The 21,358-nt window shown below is 43.7% G+C and overlaps 1 protein-coding gene and 2 non-coding genes across 5 annotated transcripts in view; 2 read left to right on the top strand and 1 right to left on the bottom strand.

The window, feature by feature from the left end:
* The window catches only part of SLC16A9 (solute carrier family 16 member 9), a 61,006-nt gene that overhangs the window by 20,296 nt on the left and 19,352 nt on the right, over positions 1–21,358 (top strand). The window lies entirely within an intron of this gene.
* LOC119926421 lies at positions 903–1,038 on the top strand. Its single transcript, XR_005450298.1, has one exon. It is a non-coding gene; the product is annotated as a small nucleolar RNA SNORA7 (small nucleolar RNA).
* Positions 4,396–4,533, bottom strand: LOC119926162. The gene has a single exon (XR_005450064.1). It is a non-coding gene; the product is annotated as a small nucleolar RNA SNORA7 (small nucleolar RNA).

Consider the following 21,358-nt stretch of genomic DNA (forward strand, 5'->3'; position numbering starts at 1 on the left):
TAAGCACTTAATATATGGCATTATTATTATTATTGTTTCTCTAAAACATTATTCGGCACACATCTCTCTACTCCTCAAAAACCTACAATGGTAAAGCCATTCCTCTCCACATTAAGCAGAAACTCCCACTCTTGGTTTTAAATCATTGTCAGCTCTATCCTTGTATCCCTTTTATCTACCCACTCTCTTCTCCCACTACACCCCAATTTGTATTCTTTGGTCCTCTCGAGTTAATCTACTCACTGACTCTTTCTCCTTTCTCTCACCTCTGACCTCTTGCTTGGAAATCTGTCCTACTTGAAAGCAGCCAGTCACAGCTCTCCCCATCTTCAAAGCCCTCCTGAAATCCCACCTCCTTCAGGGGTCCTTCCTTGGTTAATTTTTCTTCTCCCCAGGTTTGAGAAGCAGCGTGGCTCAGTGGAAAGAGCCTGGGCTTTGGAGTCAGAAGTCGTGGGTTTGAATTCCAGCTCCGCCACATGTCTGCTGTGTGACCTTGGGCGAGTCACTTAACTTCTCTGAGCCTCAGTTCCCTCATCTGTAAAATGGGGATGATGACTGTGAGCCCCACGCGGGACAACCTGATCACCTTGTCTCCCCCAGCGCTTAGAACAGTGCTTTGCACATAGTAAGCGCTTAACAAATGCCATTATTATTATTATATCTTCTCAACCACCTTCTCAACCCTTTGCACCATCTTGGCCCTTGTGCACTGAAAAAAAACAACCCCACCTGTATCATGACTATACATATCAACTTATGTAAATCTTCTCTTTAAAACCTTGCTTATCCACATATCCATCTCTCCATTATTTTTCTTCCTACCTGTAAATTATTTGTGTCTGTTCCCCCACTAGAATGTATGCTCCTTGAGGACAGATATCATGTCTACTAATTCTCTTGCTACCCTCTCAGGGTCGCCCCTGGAGTTTACAGTGCTCTACCAGTCTCGGCTATGGGAGGGAGAGTCAGGTAGAGGCCTATCCATTCCATTCCTAGCTTAGCCAGGGGCTAGCGAGTGGAAGGCAATCTGCTACAGGTCAAAACTCACCCGTGTTGGGCAGCAGGGGCATGGGAGAGAGTCAAGGGTGGAGACTCAAGTTTCCTGTGCGGAAGGCAGCAATAGTAAACCACTTCTGTATTTTTACCAAGATACACAACCAGATAAACTATCAGAACGATTGCAGATGGAGAGCGGGGCGTTCTGGGAGAGATGTGTCCGTGGTGTCGCTATGGGCTGGAAACGACTTGACGACATAAGATGAGCTCTCCTGTACTTTCCTAAATGCTTAGTATAGTGTTCTTTCTAAATACATGATTGTAAATAGTGTAGTGTGTGTGTGGGGTGTGTGTGTGTGTGTGTGTGTGTGTGTGTGTGTGTGTGTGTGTGTGTGTGTGTGTGTATACACTACAGTACAGTAAATACTATTGAGTGAATTGATCATAGGGTAACCTGGCAGATATCACCAAATGGCAGATGAGCATCCCTGCTCTTTGGACAAGTAAATTGTACTGATGAGACATGCCTCCAAAAATGATACCACAAGAAATGTTTTGAATGGTAGAACACTTTTGAAGTGGTAATGCCTCTTAATTTTCACCCTTTTCATCAGTCCAGGGAAGGTGAATGGTGAGCATAAGTACCAGTGGCCTTATTTGTGCCATGAATGATCAACAATGTGGAGCCAGAAAAGACCTTTGGTTGAACCAGGAAAACCCAACAATTTGGCACCTGCATTGACTGCTTCTCCAGAAAAACAAATAGAAAAGGGTCTAGCCAGAAAACTGAGAGATTGTAATCCACTTCCATTACCCAATTGCTGCAGCCGTTTTCTCAGTGGTTAAGCTCCTTGTTTGGGCTAAAAATACATTCTGTTCTCATCTGTCAGGGTTCTTGATTTCTCTTCTTCCAAAGATAGCACTGTGCAGTTTGGTCTGGAGGTGATGTTAATTGTGCTTTGCACCATATGAATTATGAACAGTAATGGAGGGCCTGGTGATACCTAAGATAGAGTTCTGGCACTTGGGATGAGTTTGTATTTCCAGTATCAGCAGTCAAAATGAAGAATGTGCCACTGCTTACAGACCAACTGAGATAGAGCAGTGTGTCTTAGTGGAAAGAACAAGGGTTTGGTGTTAAAGGACCTGGGTTTTATTCCTGGCTCCGCCACTTGCCTGCTGTGTGATCTTGGGCAAGTCACTTAACAGCTCTGTGACTCAGTTTCCTTATCTTTAAAATGGGATTCAATACTGGTTTTCCCTCCTACTTATATTGTAAGCCACATGTGGGACAGGTACTATGTCTGACTTGATCACCTTGTATCCACTCCAGTGCTTAACACATAGTAAGTACTTAACAAATGCCACAATTATTACAGAGGCCAGAAGGCAGGAGATGAGTCCTGTTAGGAGTCCACTGCTACTAATTCCTTAGGACACCATCTCTTGGTCCTACAGTTTAAATTGAAATCATCATTTAGCAAGTGAAATGTTTTTATTTGGCTATATAGTGGTTGTTTTGATAATATGCCTTCAGATTATTCTTATTTTGCATTTCTGTAATAATAATGTCATAATTATTATGGTATTGGTTAAGTGCTTACTATGTGTCAGGCACTGTACTAAGCATTGGGGTGGATACAAGCCATTTGGGTTGGACGTAGTCTCTGTCCCACATGGAGCTCACAATATTAATCCCCATTTTACAGATGAGGTAACTAGGGCACAGAGAAGTGAAGTGACTTGCCCAAGGCCACCCAGCATATATGTGGAAGTCTGACTTCTGATTAGAACCTGTGACCTTCTGATTCCCAGGCCTGTGCTCTATCCACTGCCCCATGCTGCTTCCTTTACACCCTGCTGCTCCTCTTCTGTAGTTTTTGTATGGTTGAATTGTTTTACATTTCCTAACCAAGCGTGGAGAGGAATACCTAGGTTAGATGTTCATATTAATGTCCGTCTCCCCCAAATAGGCTGTAAGCTCACTTTAGTTGGGAACATGTGTACTCTATTGTATTCTACTCTCCCAGGTGCTTAGTACAGTGCTCTGCACACAGTAAGTACATGAGTACCATTGATTGACTGATTAATTTCAATTCCCCAGGTATTTCAAGCGACACCTCCCAAACCTTTCCTTGAATTACTGGATAACTGAGGGAAAACTGTAGCTTGCCTGAATAATTTAGTTACTTGTCTGATCAAGTGACTTTGCTCTGTGTAGTATAAACATATCCTTAGTTATACATTTCTTATTAGGCCTCCAACTTCAGAACAGAACTTGGATGCTGAAATGTAACCAAGTGGTTCTATCTAGATGCCTCGCTGTAGCCTGCAATGGGGTGTTTCAGACCGACTATAGCATACTTTAGCCAGGTGCCCATAGCAGAAATGCAATGTCCTACAAGATTTGGGGCTAAAGTACATTTTTGCTGCAACATTTAGGAGTCCCAACTAGTAGTGACCATATTAAGTGCTTACTTATGTGCAGAGCACTATTCTAAGTGCTAAGAAAGTATACAGAAATGGGAATTAGACACAGTTTCTATCCCTCAAGTGATTCACAATATAAAAGTGGGGAGAGGAAACTGGAGACACGTAGGGAGTGGTGAAACAATAAAACACTAAAATAACATAAAACTCAAGGGTAAATGTGCATAAATCAATAGTATGTAGTAGCTAGGGGAGCATAATTCCAACAAGCTTTTCCTTTTAATACAAATTTTAAACAGGGTGGCATTTTTGTTTGTTTAGGCCTTTTCCCAAATATAATACTGAAGAAATTGAAATTACAACCAATACATATCAAGCAAATGTTAGTATTTAATGAGCACTTATTTTGTGCAGAGCACTACACTAGGACTTGGGGAAGTCCTATAGAAGAAAACACAGTCTCTTGCACACAAAGGAGCTGACAAAGTAAGTGGGGGAGAGGGGAAAGGAAAGACATTCATTCATTCAATTGTATTTATTGAGCGCTTACTGTGTGCAGAGCACTGTATTAAGTGCTTGGGAAGTACAAGTTGGCAACATATAGAGATGGTCCCTACCCAACAGCGGGCTCACAGTCTAGAAGATGTGAAATAATTTACATAAAAGAGGGAGAAGTGCTCACAGAGTAGAGTATGTTGAGTATATATATATATATATATATATATATATATATATATATATTCTTGTCTTGTCTTATGCTGTCGAGTTGTCTGTGACCCATAGCGACGCCGTGGACACTTCTCTCCCAGAACACCCCGCCTCCATCTGCAATATTTCTGGTAGTGTATCCATGGTTTTCTTGGTAAAAATATGGAAGTGGTTTACCATTGCCTCTTTCCACACAGTAAACTTGAGTCTCCACCCTTGACTCTCTCCAATGCCACTGCTGCCCAGCGTGGGTGAGTTTTGACTAGTAGCAGATTGCCTTCCACTCGCTAGCCACTGCCCAAACTAGGAATGGAATGGATATGCCTCTGTTTGACTCTCCCTCCCATAGTTGAGACTGGTAGAGTACTGAAAACTCTCCAGGTGCAACCCTGAGTGGGAAATATATATCCTCCCTAGTATCATTTTAGTACTTTTGCACCCACTACTTCCCCTTTCACATATATTGAGAAGCAGCATGGCTTAGTGGAAAGAGCATGGGCTTGGGAGTCAGAGGTCGTGGTTTCTAATCTGGATTCCTCCACTTTTCAGCTGTGTGCTTAAGGCAAGTCACTTAACTACTCTGTGCCTCAGTTATCTCATCTGTAAAATGGGGATTAAGACTGTGAGCCCCATGTGGGACAACCTGATAACCTTATATCTACCCCAGCGGTTAGAACAGTGCTTGGCACATAATAAGCACTTAACAAATACCATTATTATTATTATTATTATTATTATGTATATGTATACACACATATATATGTATGTGATATATATCCCATATATATATATATATATATATATATATATGTGACAGGGGAAGTAGTGAGTGCAAAAGTACTGAGATGACACTAGGGAGGATGCAATCTGGGAAGGGGAAGAATTAATCAGGGAATACCTCCTGGAGATGATGCAATTTCAGAAAAGTTTTGAAGATGGGAAGCTGTGGACTGGGGGAAAGACAAAAGCCAGTAATTGGAAGTGAGAGTCAAGAATGAAGTACAGTAAGAAGGTGAGTGTGGAAGGAAGGTGAAATAAAAGCTGGGCTGCACTAAGAGAAGAGAGCGAATTAAATGCTTTTGATTTATTGCTTTTGCTTGAAGCACTAAGCTTAAATTTTGCTTTTGATTTTATTTTTTGCAATTAATCTCTTCTATTTCATCCAAGTTGTAATTGGCACTCTAATAGTGAAGCTAGTACTTGCCTGGGTTAGTAGTATGGGGTGTTTGTATATGCATGTTCATTCTATATATGTGTATCTTCTCCTTTGGGTTTGAAAATTATGCTACTTTGGAGAGATGTCTATATTCATTGTGAATTTAACTTTTAAGCCAGATGCATGCAGAGAAGCAGCCTGGTTTTGTGGATAGAGCACGTGCCTGAGAGTCAGAGGACCTGGGTTCTAATGCCAGTTCCACCACGTGTCTGCTGTGTAACCTTGGGCAAATCACTTACATTCTCTGGGCCTCAGTTACCTCAGCTGTAAATTGGGGATTAAGACTATGAGCCCCATGTGGGACATGGAACCGTGTCCAACTTTCATGCATTCATTCAATCATATGTATTGAGCACCTGCTGTGTGCAAAGCACTGTACTAAGTGCTTGGGAGAGTACAATAACAAACAGACACATTCCCTACCCACAGTGAGCTCACAGTCTAGAGCAGGAGACAGACATTAATATACATGAATAAATTACAGATATGTACATATGTGCTATTGGGATGGGATTAGCTGATTAGTTTATATCTACCCCAGCATTTAGAACAGTGCTTGACACATAGTAAGCACATAACAAATATCATTATTGTTATCATCATGCATGACCAATTCTTTTAAAGTTGTAGGAAACCAAAGATTCCTTCTTGGAGTACTTGGCTGTTCAAACCTGGTTCTACTGACACAGTTCTATCCTGGTTCTCCTACGTATCTCTTTGGCTCCCTCGCCTCTCCCCTTTCAGTCCCTAACTGCTGGTTTCCCTCAAGGATCTAAGCTGTGTTTCTCTTCTCACTTCACACTCATTTGTTCAGGGACTTCAGCTGCTCCCACTATTGCAGTTGAATCCTGAATCTACCTTACACTCCTCTGCAATCTCATCTTTTCTCTTGTCTCCAGGACCTCTCCAATTGGATGGCCCACCATTACCTTCACCTCAGTATCTCTAAACCTGAACTTCTCATCTTCCCTAGCAGATTTACCCCTCCACCTAACTTTCCCACTAAAGTTGAGAACCACATCATGCTCTCTGTCCCAAAATAGTAGTAATAGTAATAATACTGATAATAATAATGATATTTGTTAATACTTTGTGTCAAGCACTGTTCGAAGTACTGGGGAAGATACAAACTAATCAGGTTAGATTTAGTCCATAGCCCACATGAGGCTTATAGGCTTAATCCCCATTTTACAGATGATGGAACTGAGGCACAGAGAAGTGAAGTGACTTGCTGGAGTTCACACAGCAAACAAGTGGTAGAGCTGGGATTAGAACCTAGGTCCTTCTGACTCCCAGGCCTGAGCTCTTCCTACTGGGCCATGTTCCTTCTTGATAGTGTGGGGACTGGGAGTCTTCTCTCCTGGGCTGCAGGCCCCTTAGTATTATCCTTGATTCCTTTGGTCTTTCTCAACTGTCATACACAGTGTATTCATGAATTATTCTTCCACAACATTTCTAGAATCCACCCCCTCCCTTCCATCCAAATGGGCCACCACGCTGGTCTAGGCCCTTGTCACATCCCAGCTAGACTATTATATCAATCTCGTCATGGTTCCTTTTTTATGGTGTTTATTAAGCACTTCGTTTCAAACACTTTTCTAAGCACTGGGGTAGATACAAGTTAATCAGAGCAAACATAGTCTTTCTCACATGGGGCTCTCCTTATCAATCAATCAATCAATCGTATTTATTGAGTGCTTACTGTGTGCAGAGCACTGTACTAAGTGCTTGGAAAGTACAAGTTGGCAACATATAGAGACGGTCCCTACCCAACAGTGGGCTCACAGTCTAGAAGGGGGAGACAGAGAACCAAACCAAACATATTAACAAAATAAAATAAATAGAATAGATATGTACAAGTAAAATAAATAAATAAATAGTGTAATAAATATGTACAAACATATGTACACATATACAGGTGCCGTGGGGAAGGGAAGGAGGTAAGGCGGGGGGATGGAGAGGAGAAGGAGGGGGGAGAGGAAGGAGGGGGCTCAGTCTGGGAAGGCCTCCTGGAGGAGGTGAGCTCTCAGCAGGGCCTTGAAGGGAGGAAGAGAGCTAGCTTGGCGGATGTGTGGAGGGAGGCCATTCCAGGCCAGGGGGAGGATGTGGGCCGGGGGTCGACAGAGGGACAGGCAAGAACGAGGCATGGTGAGGAGATTAGCAGCAGAGGAGCGGAGGGTGTGGGTTGGGCTGTAGAAGGAGAGAAGGGAGGTGAGGTAGGAGGGGACGAAGTGATGGAGAGCCTTGAAGCCGAGGGTGAGGAGTTTCTGCCTGATGCGTAGGTTGATTGGTAGCCACTGGAGATTTTTGAGGAGGGGAGTAACATGTCCAGAGCGTTTCTGGCCAAAGACAATCCGGGCAGCGGCGTGAAGTATGGATTGAAGTGGGGAGAGACAAGAGGATGGGAGATCGGAGAGGAGGCTGATACAGTAGTCCAGATGGGATAGGATGAAAGCTTGAATGAGCAGGGTACTGGTTTGGATGGAGAGGAAAGGGCGGATCTTGGCAAGGTTGTGGAGCTGAGACCGGCAGGTTTTGGTGACGGCTTGGATGTGAGGGGTGAACGAGAGAGCGGAGTCGAGGATGATACCAAGGTTGCGGGCCTGTGAGACGGGAAGGATGGTAGTGCTGTCAACAGTGATGGGAAAGTCAGGGAGAGGGCAGGGTTTGGGAGGGAAGACAAGGAGTTCAGTCTTGGACATGTTGAGTTTTAGGTGGTGGGCAGACATCCAGATGGAGATGTCCTGAAGGCAGGAGGAGATGTGAGCCTATAGAGAGGGGGAGAGAGCAGGGGTAGAGATGTAGATTTGGGAGATGTATCTCCAGCCTCTCCCCTCTCCAAACCACATGTAATTTTTCTGCCAGTATCATTTTCCTAAAAAGTCATTCTGCACCTCTCTCTTCATTCCTCAGTCATTTGGTGGTGCCCATTCTACTCTGCCTCAAGCTGAAACTCCTGACTTTTGGATTTTAGACACTTCATCAACTCTTTCTCTGTCTCTTACTTTTGCTTCTTCTCCAATTATACTCCTCTGGCATTCTTTGTTCTTGTCAAGTTAACCTCACCATCAATCAGTCAGTGCAGAGCACTGTACTAGGCACTTGGGTAAGTACAATACAATAGAGCCGGTAGACATGATCCCTGTCCACAAGGCACTTATGTAACAGTCTACAGGGGGAGACAGATATTAAACTACAGATAGGTGAAATAGTAGGGGACAAGGATTTTTACATCTCACCTCCAGCTCCTCACCCACTTCCTTTCTCCTACCTCAGACTCCATCATTCTTAAAACTCTGCCTGACCTCTGCTCTCTCTGTCTTCAAAGCTCTCCTGACATCCCACCTTTTCTAAGGGGAATCCCCAATTAATTTTCTTCTCCCCAAACCACGTCCCACAACTACCACATCATTAGTTATGCACTCACAACCACCCAAGATGTTTCTGCACATATTGTTTTCCAAATTCTATCAATCAATCAGTGGTAACTGTGTGCATATCACTGTACTAAGCATTTACTATGTAAGAACTTATTTATTCACCTATATATTATTTCTTTTTTTTGCTTCATAATTTATTCTGTGTGTGACTCCCCTGTTAGTCTGTCATGTCCTTGTTGACAGGGATAATTTCCCTAGCATTTAGCACAGTGCTCTTCATAGTGCGGGTGCTTAATCAATACTGTTCATTGTTTGCACGTCTCCTCCAAGAGACCTTCCCCAGCTAGGCCCTCACTTTTTCTTTTGCTACTCCCTTCTGCATCACCCTTGCTCTTGGATATACATCCTTTATTCATCCTTCCCTGAGCCCAACAGCACTTATGTGCATATCCGTAATTTATTTCTATTAATGTCTGTCTCCCCCTCTAGACTGCAAGCTCATTGTGAGCAAGGGACATTTCTACCAACTCTGTATATTGTACTCTCCCAAGTGCTTCATACAGTGCTGTGCACAGAGTAAGCGCTCAATAGATGAGATCGATCTGCTGATTTGCTTCCCACAGTTGCAAATGCATTTTCATTTCTTTGTCTTGAAGCATCAACAACCTACTCTCTGAATCTCAATCTCATCTATCCCACCACTGACCCTTTTTCCGAGTTGCCAAGATCCGCCCTTTCCTCTCCATCCATACCGCTACCCTGCTCATTCAAGCTCTCATCCTATCCTGTCTGGACTACTGCATCAGCCTTCTCTCTGATCTCCCATCCTCGTGTCTCTCCCCACTTCAATCCATACTTCATGCTGCTGCCCGGATTATCTTTGTCCAGAAACACTCTGGGCATATTACTCCCCTCCTCAAAAATCTCCAGTGGCTACCAATCAATCTGCGCATCAGGCAGAAACTCCTCACCCTGGGCTTCAAGGCTCTCCATCACCTCACCCCCTCCTACCTCACCTCCCTTATCTCCTTCTACAGCCCACCCTGCACCCTCCGCTCCTCTGCTGCTAATCTCCTCACCGTACCTCGTTCTCGCCTGTCCCACCATCGACCCCCGGCCCACGTCATCCCCCGGGCCTGGAATGCCCTCCCTCTTCCCATCCGCCAAGCTAGTTCTCTTCCTCCCTTCAAGGCCCTACTGAGAGCCCACCTCCTCCAGGAGGCCTTCCCAGACTGAGTGCCTTCCTTCCTCTCTCCCTCGTTCCCCTCTCCATCCCCCATCTTACCTCCTTCCCTTCCCCACAGCAGCTGTATATGTGTATATATGTTTGTACATATGTATTACTCTATTTATTTATTTATTTATTTTACTTGTACGTATCTATTTTATTTTGTTAGTATGTTTGGTTTTGTCTCCCCCTTTTAGACTGTGAGCCCACTGTTGGGTAGGGACTGTCTCTATATGTTGCCAATTTGTACTTCCCAAGCACTTAGTACAGTGCTCTGCACACAGTAAGCGCTCAGTAAATACGATTGATGATGATGATGAGTTCTTCCTTAGACCTGGAACTCCTCACTCTCCCCACTTTCAAAACCCTCCAAAATTAACAACTCCTCCAAGAGGCCTTCCCAGAATGAGCTCTTCATTTCCCCTCTCCACCTTCCTCTCTGTGTCAACTAAGCACTTGGTTGTGAATCCCTTAAGCACTTTGATACTCACCTCAGCCCCACAGTACTTACATAAATATTCTTATACTTTACTATTTCCCCTATCTCTAATCTACTTAAGTGTAGACTGTGAGCTCCTTGTGGGCAGGGTTGCCCCTTCTAACTCTGTTGTATTGTAATTTTCCTAGCACTTAGTACAGTCCTGTGCATGCAGTTAAGTGTTAAATAAATACCACTGATTGATGGATCAATCCTCTTCTCTCCTCCTCTCCTCCTCCAATACTCTCCTCCTCCCCATCCCCCACCTCTGCCCTACCTCCTTCCCCTCCCCACAGCACTTGTGTATATTTATACAGATTTATTACTCTATTTATTTTACTTGAACATATTTACTACTCTATTCTTTTTGTTAATGATGTGCGTATAGCTATAATTCTATTTAGATGGTTTTGACACCTGTCTACGTGTTTTGTTTTGTTGTCTGTCTCCCCCTTCTAGACTGTGAGCCCCTTGTTGGGTAGGGACTGTCTCTATATGTTGCTGACTTGTACTTCCCAAGTGCTTAGCACAGTGCTCTGCACACAGTAAGCACTCAATAAATACGATTGAATGAATGAATGATCAGTTCTTAGAGATCCATCTCATTTCTAATTGGTATATGTCACATGAAACTAGTCCATTTTCTGCCACTGTCTCCCAACTTTCAAAACTATTTGAGGTTCTGCTTTGCTGTGTCCATAGCATTTATTCTGTCCACACTGTTTATGTTTTCCCCATTCTGGCTTACCTTACAGTAGTCGTTCGGGTTTCTTGTTGTCATACCATTCTCAATCAATCAATTAATCATATTTATTGAGTGCTTATTGTGTGCACAGCACTGTACTAAGCACTTGAGAGAGTACAATATAAAAGAGTTGGTAGACATGTTCCCTGCCTACAATGAGCTTACAGTCTAGAGAGGGAGACAGCCATTAATATAAATAAATTATGGATTTGTATGTAAGTGCAGTAGGGCTGAGGAACGGGTGAATAAAAGGTGCAAACCCAAGTGCATGGACTACATAGGGAGTGGGAGAAGATGAAATGAGGGCTTAGTCAGGGAAGACCTCTTGGAAGAGTTGTGCCTTCAGTAAGGCTTTGAAAATGGGGAAGTGATTGTCTTATATGAAGAGGGAGGGTGTTCTTAGGCCAGAGACAGGATAAGAGTGAGGGGTCAGAAGTGAGATAGATGAGATTGAGGCACAGTGAGTAGGTTGGCATTAGAGAAGCAAAGTGCACAGGCTGGTTTGTAGTAGGAAATCACAGAGGCAAGGTAAGAGGTGGTAAGTTGATTTTGTGCTTTAAAGCCAATGGTAAGAAGTTTCTGTTTGATGTACAGGTGGATGGGCAATCACTGTAGGTTCTTGAGGAGTGGGGAAACATGGAGTGAAACATGGAGTCTCCTCACAGAAAGGGCAACTTCAGCAGTGCATGGATTGAAATGGAATTCCGAGTCCTAAATATTTGCTGTAACTGATGACATTCTGTGCTGGGAAGGAGGAAAGAGAGGGAGATGATTGGAATGCTGTTTAGCCAGGTGAGAGGAGATGGAGTGTGGTGGTCAACATAGATAACCTTACACTTGGAGAGAATGAAGTCAGGTCAGAGTTCCTGAGAATGGAAATCATTTACTTAGTCAAGTGGTAAGTTCATTCATTCATTCATTCATTCAATTGTATTTATTGAGCGCTTACTGTGTGCAGAGCACTGTACTAAGCGCTTGGGAAGTACAAGTTGGTAACATATAGAGACGGTCCCTACCCGATAGCAGGCTTACCGTCTAGAAGGGGGAGACCGACAACAAAACAACACATATTAACAAAATAAAATAAATAGAATAGTAAATATGTACAAGTAAAATAAATAGAGTAATAAATCTGTACAGACATATATACAGGTGCTGTGGGGAGGGGATAGAGGTAGGGCATGGGGGATGGGGAGAGGAGGGGGAGAGGAAGGAGGGGGCTCCATCTGGGAAGGCCTCCTGGAGGAGGTGAGCTCTCAGTAGGGCTTTGAAGGGAGGAAGAGAGCTAGCTTGGCGGATGTGCGGAGGGAGGGCATTCCAGGCCAGGGGGAGGACATGGGCTGGGGGTCAACAGCGGGACAGGTGAGAATGAGGCACAGTGAGGAGGTTAGCGTCAGAGGAGTGGAGGGTGCGGGCTGGGTTGTAGAAGGAGAGAAGGGAGGTGAGGTAGGAGGGGGCGAGGTGATGGAAAGCCTTGAAGCTGAGACTGAGGAGTTTTTGCCTGATGCGTAGTTTGATTGGTAGCCACTGGAGATTTTTGAGGAAGGGCATAACATGCCCAGAGCGTTTCTGCATAAAGATGATTCGGGCAGCGGCGTGAAGATTGAAGTGGGGAGAGATAGGAGGATGGGAGATCGGAGAGGAGGCTGATGAAGTAATCCAGTTGGGATGAGAGATTGAACCAGCAGGGTAGCGGTTTGGATGGAGGGGAAAGGGCAGATCTTGGTGATGTTGTGGAGGTGAGACTGGCAGATTTTGGTGATGGATTGGATGTGAGGGGTGAACAAGAGGGCAGAGTCGAGGATGATGCCAAGGTTGCGGGCTTGTGAGAAGGGAAGGATGGTAGTGCCGTCAACAGTGATGGGAAAGTCAGGGAGGGGGCAGGGTTTGGGAGGGAAGATAAGGAGTTCAGTCTTGGACATACTGAGTTTTAGATGGCGGGCAGACATCCAGATGGAGATGTCTTGAAGGCAGGAGGAGACACGAGCCTGAAGGGAGGGAGAGAGAGCAGGGGCAGAGATGTAGATATGGGTGTCATCAGCGTAGAGATGATAGTTGAAGCCATGGGAGCAAATGAGTTCACCAAGGGAGTGAGTGTAGATAGAGAACAGAAGGGGACTAAGAACTGACCCTTGAGGAACCCCTACAGTAAGGGGATGGGAGGGGGAGGAGGAGCCCGCAAAAGAGACTGAAGTTTAGCCAACCCTCCTTTCAGTACAATGGAAAGGAATTGAGAGGAGAATCACAGCTGGTATTATGATGGGTTATCTTAGGCTAGTTTTGTATTAATAATGCTCGTATTTGTTAAGTGGTGTGTGCCAGGTGACTGTACTAAGCACTAGGGTGGATATAAGCAAATTGGATTGGACAAAATCCATGTCCCGCATGGGGCTCACATTCTTAATCCCCACTTTACAGATGAGGGAAGTGAGGTACAGAGAAATGGCGGAACCAGGATTAGAACCCAGGTCCTCTGACTCCCAAGCTGTTTCTCTATCCACTAGGGTGCTTCAATAGACCCATGAAGGCAACTGTTTTACTTGCTACCCTTCCATGGCAAATCCATTAGCAGAGGAAGCCACTTCCTCATCCATGTCTTCTCAGTGCCCCCTCACTGCAGGGAAAGCTAATCATCACTGTACGTTAATTATTACCTGTGATTCCACTTAATGGTCCACCCAGAAAGAACCAGTTAGAGAGGTGACTGGTGAGGAAAGGGGAGAGGGCTAGCTAACAGGAGGCTAAAGATTAGTTGTTGATTAAAGCCAAGGGGAATGAAGTGTGGTTGGAGTGGATCCATGGGCAGTCTGGGCTATTCTGGTAACCCTGAAGGCATGAACCAGACTGCTGGCCTGAGGAGTTGGAGTTCAAACAAGGAAGTGATGAGACTTAGTGAACTATCTAGAGATCAATCCATCAGTGCTATTTATTGAGTGCTTGCTGGGTGCAGAGCAAAGTACGAAGTGCTAAGAAGAGTACAAGAACCTCGACCTAATGGAAGGAGCATGGTCCTGGAAGTCAGAGGACGTCACAGCCACCACATGTCGGCTGTGTGACCTTGGGCAAGTCATTTAACTTCTCTGTGCCTCAGTTACCTCGCCTGTGAAATGGGGATTAAGAGTTGTGAGCTCCATGTGGGACAGGGCCTGTGTCCAACCTGATTACCTTGTACCTACCCCAGCGCTTAGAACAGTGCTTCACATATAGTAAGTGCTTAACAAATACCATAAAAAAACTGTCTCTCCACTGACTAAGCATAGCCGCTGATGGAAGAGACCATTCAGGGCCAAACAGTTTGGTAGCTCAGCTGAAAGTATTTATTATTATTATTATTTATTATTATTAATAATAATAATAATAATAATGATAATAGTGGAATTTGTTAAGCGCTTACTATGTGCCAGGCATCCCCATTAGAGTGTAAGCACTTGGTGCTTGTAGACCATTTCAGTTCCCTCTTTTGTACCTGTTAGGAGTTTAGTACAGTGATCTGCACCAGTAGGTGCTCAGTAAGTGTTATGCTTCTCTCCTTACTCTGACAGGGGCAAAAGGGGAGAGTAGAATTCATTCATTAATTTGGTTGTATTTGTTGAGCACTTACTGTGTGCAAAGCACTGTACTAAGTGGTTGGGAGAGTACAATATAACAGTAAACAAGCACATTCCCTTCCCCCAGCAAGCTTACAGTCTAGACGGGGAGACAGACTTGAATATAAATAAATAAATTGCAGATATGTACATAAGTGCTGTGAATTGAATATGCAACCCTCAAGTCTCTTGGGGATCCTTTGAACCCCCCAGGCATGGGAGGAAAGAAAAGCCTCCCTCCACTGCTTCATCTATTGTGCAAGCCCAGTTAGTCTGGGGTGTAGCACAGGGATAAAATAACCAAGGAAATACCTCTCGTTATAGCCTGGCAATGTGTCAATTGAAAGGAGGGGTTGACTACACCTACATAATCTATAGTAATACAAGGATCCCGAAACATTTACCAGTGAGCGTTTACCGTTTGCCCAGAAGTGGTGTGTCCTAGTGGAAAGAGCATGGGCCTGAGAGTCAGAGGATTTGAGTTCTAATCCTGGCTGCATCACTCATCTGCTTGCCTGCTTTGAGACCTTGGGCAAGTCACTATTTTGTGCGTTGATAACCTCTTCTGTGAAATGGGGATTAAGACTGAACCCTAGGTGGGACAGGGACTCTGTCCAACCTGATTATCTTGTATCTACCGAAGCTCTTAGTGCAATGCCTGGCAAGTGCTTAACAAATACTGTAAAAAAATGAGCGTTGATCAGTGGGCACTTTACCAGAAACTTGCTTGGCTCTGAGTGACCCTACCTTTTGGTGTTTGAGTCCCAAGACTAAAGGGCCCTGTTATCACTCATAAATCCACATTCTTAGACATAGATGGTGGGGGGAAAGCTTCTCTTTTCCACCCTAAAAGAGAATGGTTCTCAGCCAGTGTGCCATGGTTTACTACCAAATGTGGTACAATCTCAATAGAGGTATTTGTCCTTTCCCTCACTTCTGTCTCCCTCATCTCTGTCTCCCTGTTCTTCAGGACTCTCCCCCTCCCTGCCCCCACTTTTTATTTATTTTTTTGGGTGGGGGAGTAATTTTTTGTGAGGTGGGAAAAAAGCATATCATAATTGTTCCTTTAAATCTAACCTCCTTCCAGGAAACACCTTCCAAAAAAATTATTTTCTTTTCTCCTATCAGTATACCTTTAACATTTTCTTGCTGTGAATTTTCATAGCCAGACTGATTTAGAGACAGAAGAAGTAGTTTTCTTTTATCTTTTGCTAGTTGTTGAAAGGATCAGAAAATGACATTTCCCCTTTTATGTTATGAGTTAATTTTGCAGAAGAAGCAGTCAGGGAAACATTTTCCTTACTTTGGTGAGTAAATAAGGCACAGGTTCCTATATTTTTATTAGACATTGTCCCATCTCTATTTTGCTTCCTTCTATGTGGAGGGCATGTGACTTTTTTTTAACTATTGCATCAGGTGTTAGGGAGCTCATGGGTAAATTAATGTATAAGTATGAATGAGCTGTTCTACATTCCTGATTTTCTATCTTGGTCATGTTCAAGAGGCTGTTGAGATGGTGCAGGAATCTTATTTAATTTCAAAATTGAGCTTTCATTGAAGATCTTTGAGAACAACTGTTCACAAAGTACACAGGCCTGACAAACCAAATCAGTCAATTGATGGTATTTATTGAGCACTTACTGTGTATTGCTCACCGTACTACGAGCTTGGGAAAGTACAAGACAGTAGAGTTGGTTGATATGATTCCTGCCCTCAAGGACCTTACCGTCTAATGGGGGAGAAAAATGCTAAAATAAATCTCATATAAGGGAAGTGGCAGAACATAAGTGTAAAAAATGCTGTGGGATTGGGAGTGGGGTATCAAAGTGCCTAAGGGGTGCCATGCTACCAGTTACGATGATGACCCAAGCATTCATCATTTCCTGCCTTGTTTACTGCATCAGCCTCCTCACTGATATCTGTCTTCCATCTCCAGTCCTTATTTCACTCTCCTGCTGTGATCATTTCGCCCTTTCCTCTCCATCCATACTGCTACCCTGCTCGTTCAAGCTCTCATCCTATCCCGTCTGGACTACTGCATCAGCCTTCTCTCTGATCTCCCATCCTCATGTCTCTCCCCACTTCAATCCATACTTCATGCTGCTGCCCAGATTGTCTTTGTCCAGAAATGCTCTGGGCATGTTACTCCCCTCCTCAAAAATCTCCAGTGGCTACCAGTCAATCTGTGCATCAGGCAGAAACTCCTCACCCTGGGCTTCAAGGCTCTCCATCACCTCGCCCCCTCCTACCTTACCTCCCTTCTCTCCTTCTACAGCCCACCCCGCACCCTCCGCTCCTCTGCCACTAATCTCCTCACCGTCCCTCGTTCTCGCCTGTCCCGCCATCGACCCCCAGCCCACGTCATCCCCCCGGGCCTGGAATGCCCTCCCTCTGCCCATCCGCCAAGCTAGCTCTCTTCCTCCCTTCAAGGCCCTACTGAGAGCTCACCTCCTCCAGGAGGCCTTCCCAGACTGAGCCCCTTCCTTCCTCTCCCCCTCGTCCCCCTCTCCATCCACCCCGTCTTACCTCCTTCCCTTCCCCACAGCACCTGTATATATGTATATATGTTTGTACATATTTATTACTCTATTTATTTATTTTACTTGTACATATCTATTCTATTTTATTTTGTTAGTATGTTTGGTTTTGTTCTCCGTCTCCCCCTTTTAGACTGTGAGCCCACTGTTGGGTAGGGACTGTCTCTATATGTTGTCAACTTGTACTTCCCAAGTGTTTAGTACAGTGCTCTGCACACAGTAAGCGCTCAATAAATACGATTGATTGATTGATTGATTGAAGAAACATTCAATCCCTGTCTCCCAACTCCTCAGAAATCTCCAAAAGTTGTCCATCGACCTCTGCATTTAACAGAAACGCCTTACCATTGGCTTTAAGGCACTGTATCTGCTCTCCCCCATTGCCTACCCTCACTGATCTCCTACTACAACTAACCTACACATTCCGCTCCTCTAGCATTAACCTACTCTCTGTACCTCAATCTCGTCTATCCTGCCACTGACCCCTTACCCAAATGTAGCCTTCACCCACCTCTGCCAGTTGCTTGCTGTGTGACCCTGGGTAAGTCACTTAACTTCTCTAGGCTTCAGTATCCTCAACTGTAAAACGGGGACTACCTGGTCTCCCTCTTATTCAGACTGTGAGCCCATTTGGGACAGGGACCTAATAAACCGACCTAATTAACTTGTACCTACCCCAGTGCTTAGAACTGTATTTGACACAGAGTAAGCATTTAATAAATACCATAAAAAGATAAAAAACAAAAGTAATGCAGAAGGGAGGGTGATTAGGGTGGGAAGAAGAGCTTAGTCAGTGAAGGCTTCTTTTAAGAAATATGATTTTAGTAGGGCTCTGATGGGGAGAGTGGAAATCTGTTGGATATGTGGATATGGAAAGGGATATCTGTTAGATGTGACTGAGGGAGGATGTGGATTAAGTGTAAGTGATGAGATCAAGAAACAGTGAGTAGGTTGGTATGAGAGGAGTGTTTGGGCAAGGTTGTACAGCAGAAGTGTTTGCTTAGGTAGGCAGAGGAGAGCTGATAGAGTGTCTTAAAACCAAAAGATGGACAACCCTTAATAATGCCTTGATAATATTCCAGGCAGGGTCTGATATTTGGTCTCTGAATTAGTAGAACAGTAATTATTGAATGGTAAAAGTATTAACTGAGCACCCACTGGCACAAAGCACTGTATTAAGTGCATAGCTCTTTTTTCAGTTGTGGTTTGGGGACACCTACTTCTAGCCTTCCTGTGTCTAAAAAGCAACTAGAAGCTCATACCTTAACTCTGAGGGAACCCATTTCCTTCCTTTGAAAACATCCTGAGGTATTGATGGCAAGTATTTTAGCCTTTCCATGAAGATACTAATCCTCTGTGTCACATCCTCAACAACAACCTGGTCTTCTCAGCTTCCCCTCTCCTGCAGCTTTCTCCAAAACCTCTTCAGAAGTTCAGCTAGAATTTTTGTTTGTCTTGCCCCTTATAATCTGAAAAAGGTAACCCCTACACTGCCCTACCTACAAATTGGCCATTAACTCTTTCTCAGCCAGCTCCTGACTTCTCTAACCTACTTTCAACTTCCTCTAGACTGTAATCTCATTACAGGCATGAAATGCATATGCTAATTCTGTTGTACTCTCCCAAGGGCTTAGTATAATGTTCTGCACACAGTAAGCACTCAATAAATACCATTGATTAATTGATTCCTGACATAAGAACACTATCCAACTGGGAGTCCTAAATGGTACTGAGCTACTTGGAAAAAAAAACAAAACAAAAACAAACTAAGGTCTGCCAAATCTGCTTTGTGAAGCTATATTTCTTACAATGAAGCTGGTTACTGATGGATGTATCAACTGACAAATTGGTTGGCCGTGGGGTACATGTGAGGTAGATGATCAATTTTTCTTGATCGTCATTCTGGAGTATCTTGCAGGGGTTTTTCAGTTTATCACCACGCTCAGTAACAGTACCAATTCTTGAGGGTGTAATGTGTTTTGGAATGGGAAATGTATAGGACTAGTTTCAATTTTGAATACTTTCAGAGAAAATTTTAAAATAACACTTTGGTTAAAAGCATAGACATAGACATTTTTCTCTCTGAAAGCAGCAGATGGCGGTGTTACCATGAATGCTTAAATAGCATATGGAAATATGTTATTTTTTATCCCAGAAAATAGCCATAACTTCCCTTTTCTTGTAATGTTTTGATCATTGGTAGGACTTGACAGTTTGATAATTATGTCTCTAGAGCAATAGCCACGCTGCTTCTCTAACAAGAACAAACAGGTGCATTCCCTGCCCGCACCGAGCTCGTGGTCTAGAGGGGGATACAGACACAGAAAAGCAGCATGACTCAGTGGAAAGAACCTGGGCTTTGGAGTCTGAGGTCATGGGTTCAAATCCCAGCTCTGCCACTTGTCAGCTGGGTGACTTGAGCAAGTCACTTCTGTGCCACAGTGACCTCATCTAGAAAATGGGGATGAAGACTGTGAGCCCCCCGTGGGACAACCTGATCACCTTGTAACCTCACCAGCACTTAGAACAGTACTTGGCACATAGTAAGTGCTTAATAAATGCCATTATTATTATTATTATTATTATTAATACACATAAATAAATAAATCACAGATGGAGAGGGATGTGCCGTGGGGCTGTCTCCCCCTTCTAGACTGTGAGCCCACTGTTGGGTAGGGACCGCCTCTATATGTTGACAACTTGTATTTCCCAAGTGCTTAGTACAGTGCTCTGCACACAGTAAGCACTCAATAAATACGATTGATTGATTGGTTAATGACATCTTAGATCCACTTACGAATAATTGTTTATAGACTTGTATTTCCAGAACAGGAATTATTCCTAGGTTTGCTTTTCCGGCTCTTCCTTTTTTTTAATGTTTAGAATATTAGGCTATCCTTTGCTACTTTAGCACTCAAGCTTATATTCCTTCCATGAAGCATGGCTTCATGGAGAGACCCTGGGCCCCAAATTAGAGAATCTGGGTTCTAATCCTGGCTCTGTCACTTGTGTGCTGCATGACCTTGGACAAGTACCTTAACATCTCATAGCCATATTTTCTCATTTGTAAAGTGATAATTCAATAATTGCTCATCTTTAGACTGCAAGTCCCAAATGGGAGAGGAACTATGACGTGATTATCTTGTAGGTATCCCAATATTTAGGACTTAATAAATGTCATAGTCATTATTATTATTATTTTAATAATGTCCAGTAATTATCCTTTGTCTGCCTGACTCCCTCCCCCACACTATCTCATGAGTGGCCTAGTGGAAAAAGCACACATCTGGAAATCAGAGGACCTGGATTCTAATCCTGCCTCAGTCACTTGCCTGTGCTGTGACCTTGAGCAAGTCATTTCACTTCTCTGGGTCTCAATTTCCTCAACTGTAAAATGGGGATTCAGTTTCTGTTCTCTTTCTTATTTAGACCGCAAACTGTGGCCAACCTGATTATCTTCCATCTACCCCAACACTCACTACAGTGCATGGTACATAACAAGAGTTTGACAAATACTACAATTATTATTATTAAGTAAGGTTGATAGCCGTCTAGCCGTCTTGATGGGTTGTATAGAATCTGTTTGGTAGATTGAAATAGACTCATTTGAATTTTGGGATTTGGTATTGGGGCCATTTCTGCCACTACTGTTGCCTTATTCCTTCATCTTCTTGCCCATCTAGGTTAATATCATCTTCCCCCATCTTTTCCATCATTGTAGACAACACCACTGTCCCCCTCATCTAACAAGCCTGTAAGCTTGGCATTATCTTTGATCTCTCTCATTCAATCCACATATTCAGTGTCACCAAATCCTGTCAATTTTGCCTTCATTACATCACAAGAATTCATCCTTTCATTTCCATCCAAACTGCTACCATGCTGATTAAGCACTTATCCTGTCCCGCCTTAACTATTGCATCAGCCTTCTTGCTCACTTCCCTGCCTCCTGTCTCTCCCCACTCTGGTCCTTACTTCTTTTGCTGCACAGATCATTTTTATGAAAAAACAAACAAACAAAAAATCCCAAAACCAAAAAAAAAAAATCCCATC

The sequence above is a fragment of the Tachyglossus aculeatus genome, chromosome 3, assembly GCF_015852505.1.
Source record: "Tachyglossus aculeatus isolate mTacAcu1 chromosome 3, mTacAcu1.pri, whole genome shotgun sequence".
Classification (NCBI taxonomy): domain Eukaryota; kingdom Metazoa; phylum Chordata; class Mammalia; order Monotremata; family Tachyglossidae; genus Tachyglossus; species Tachyglossus aculeatus.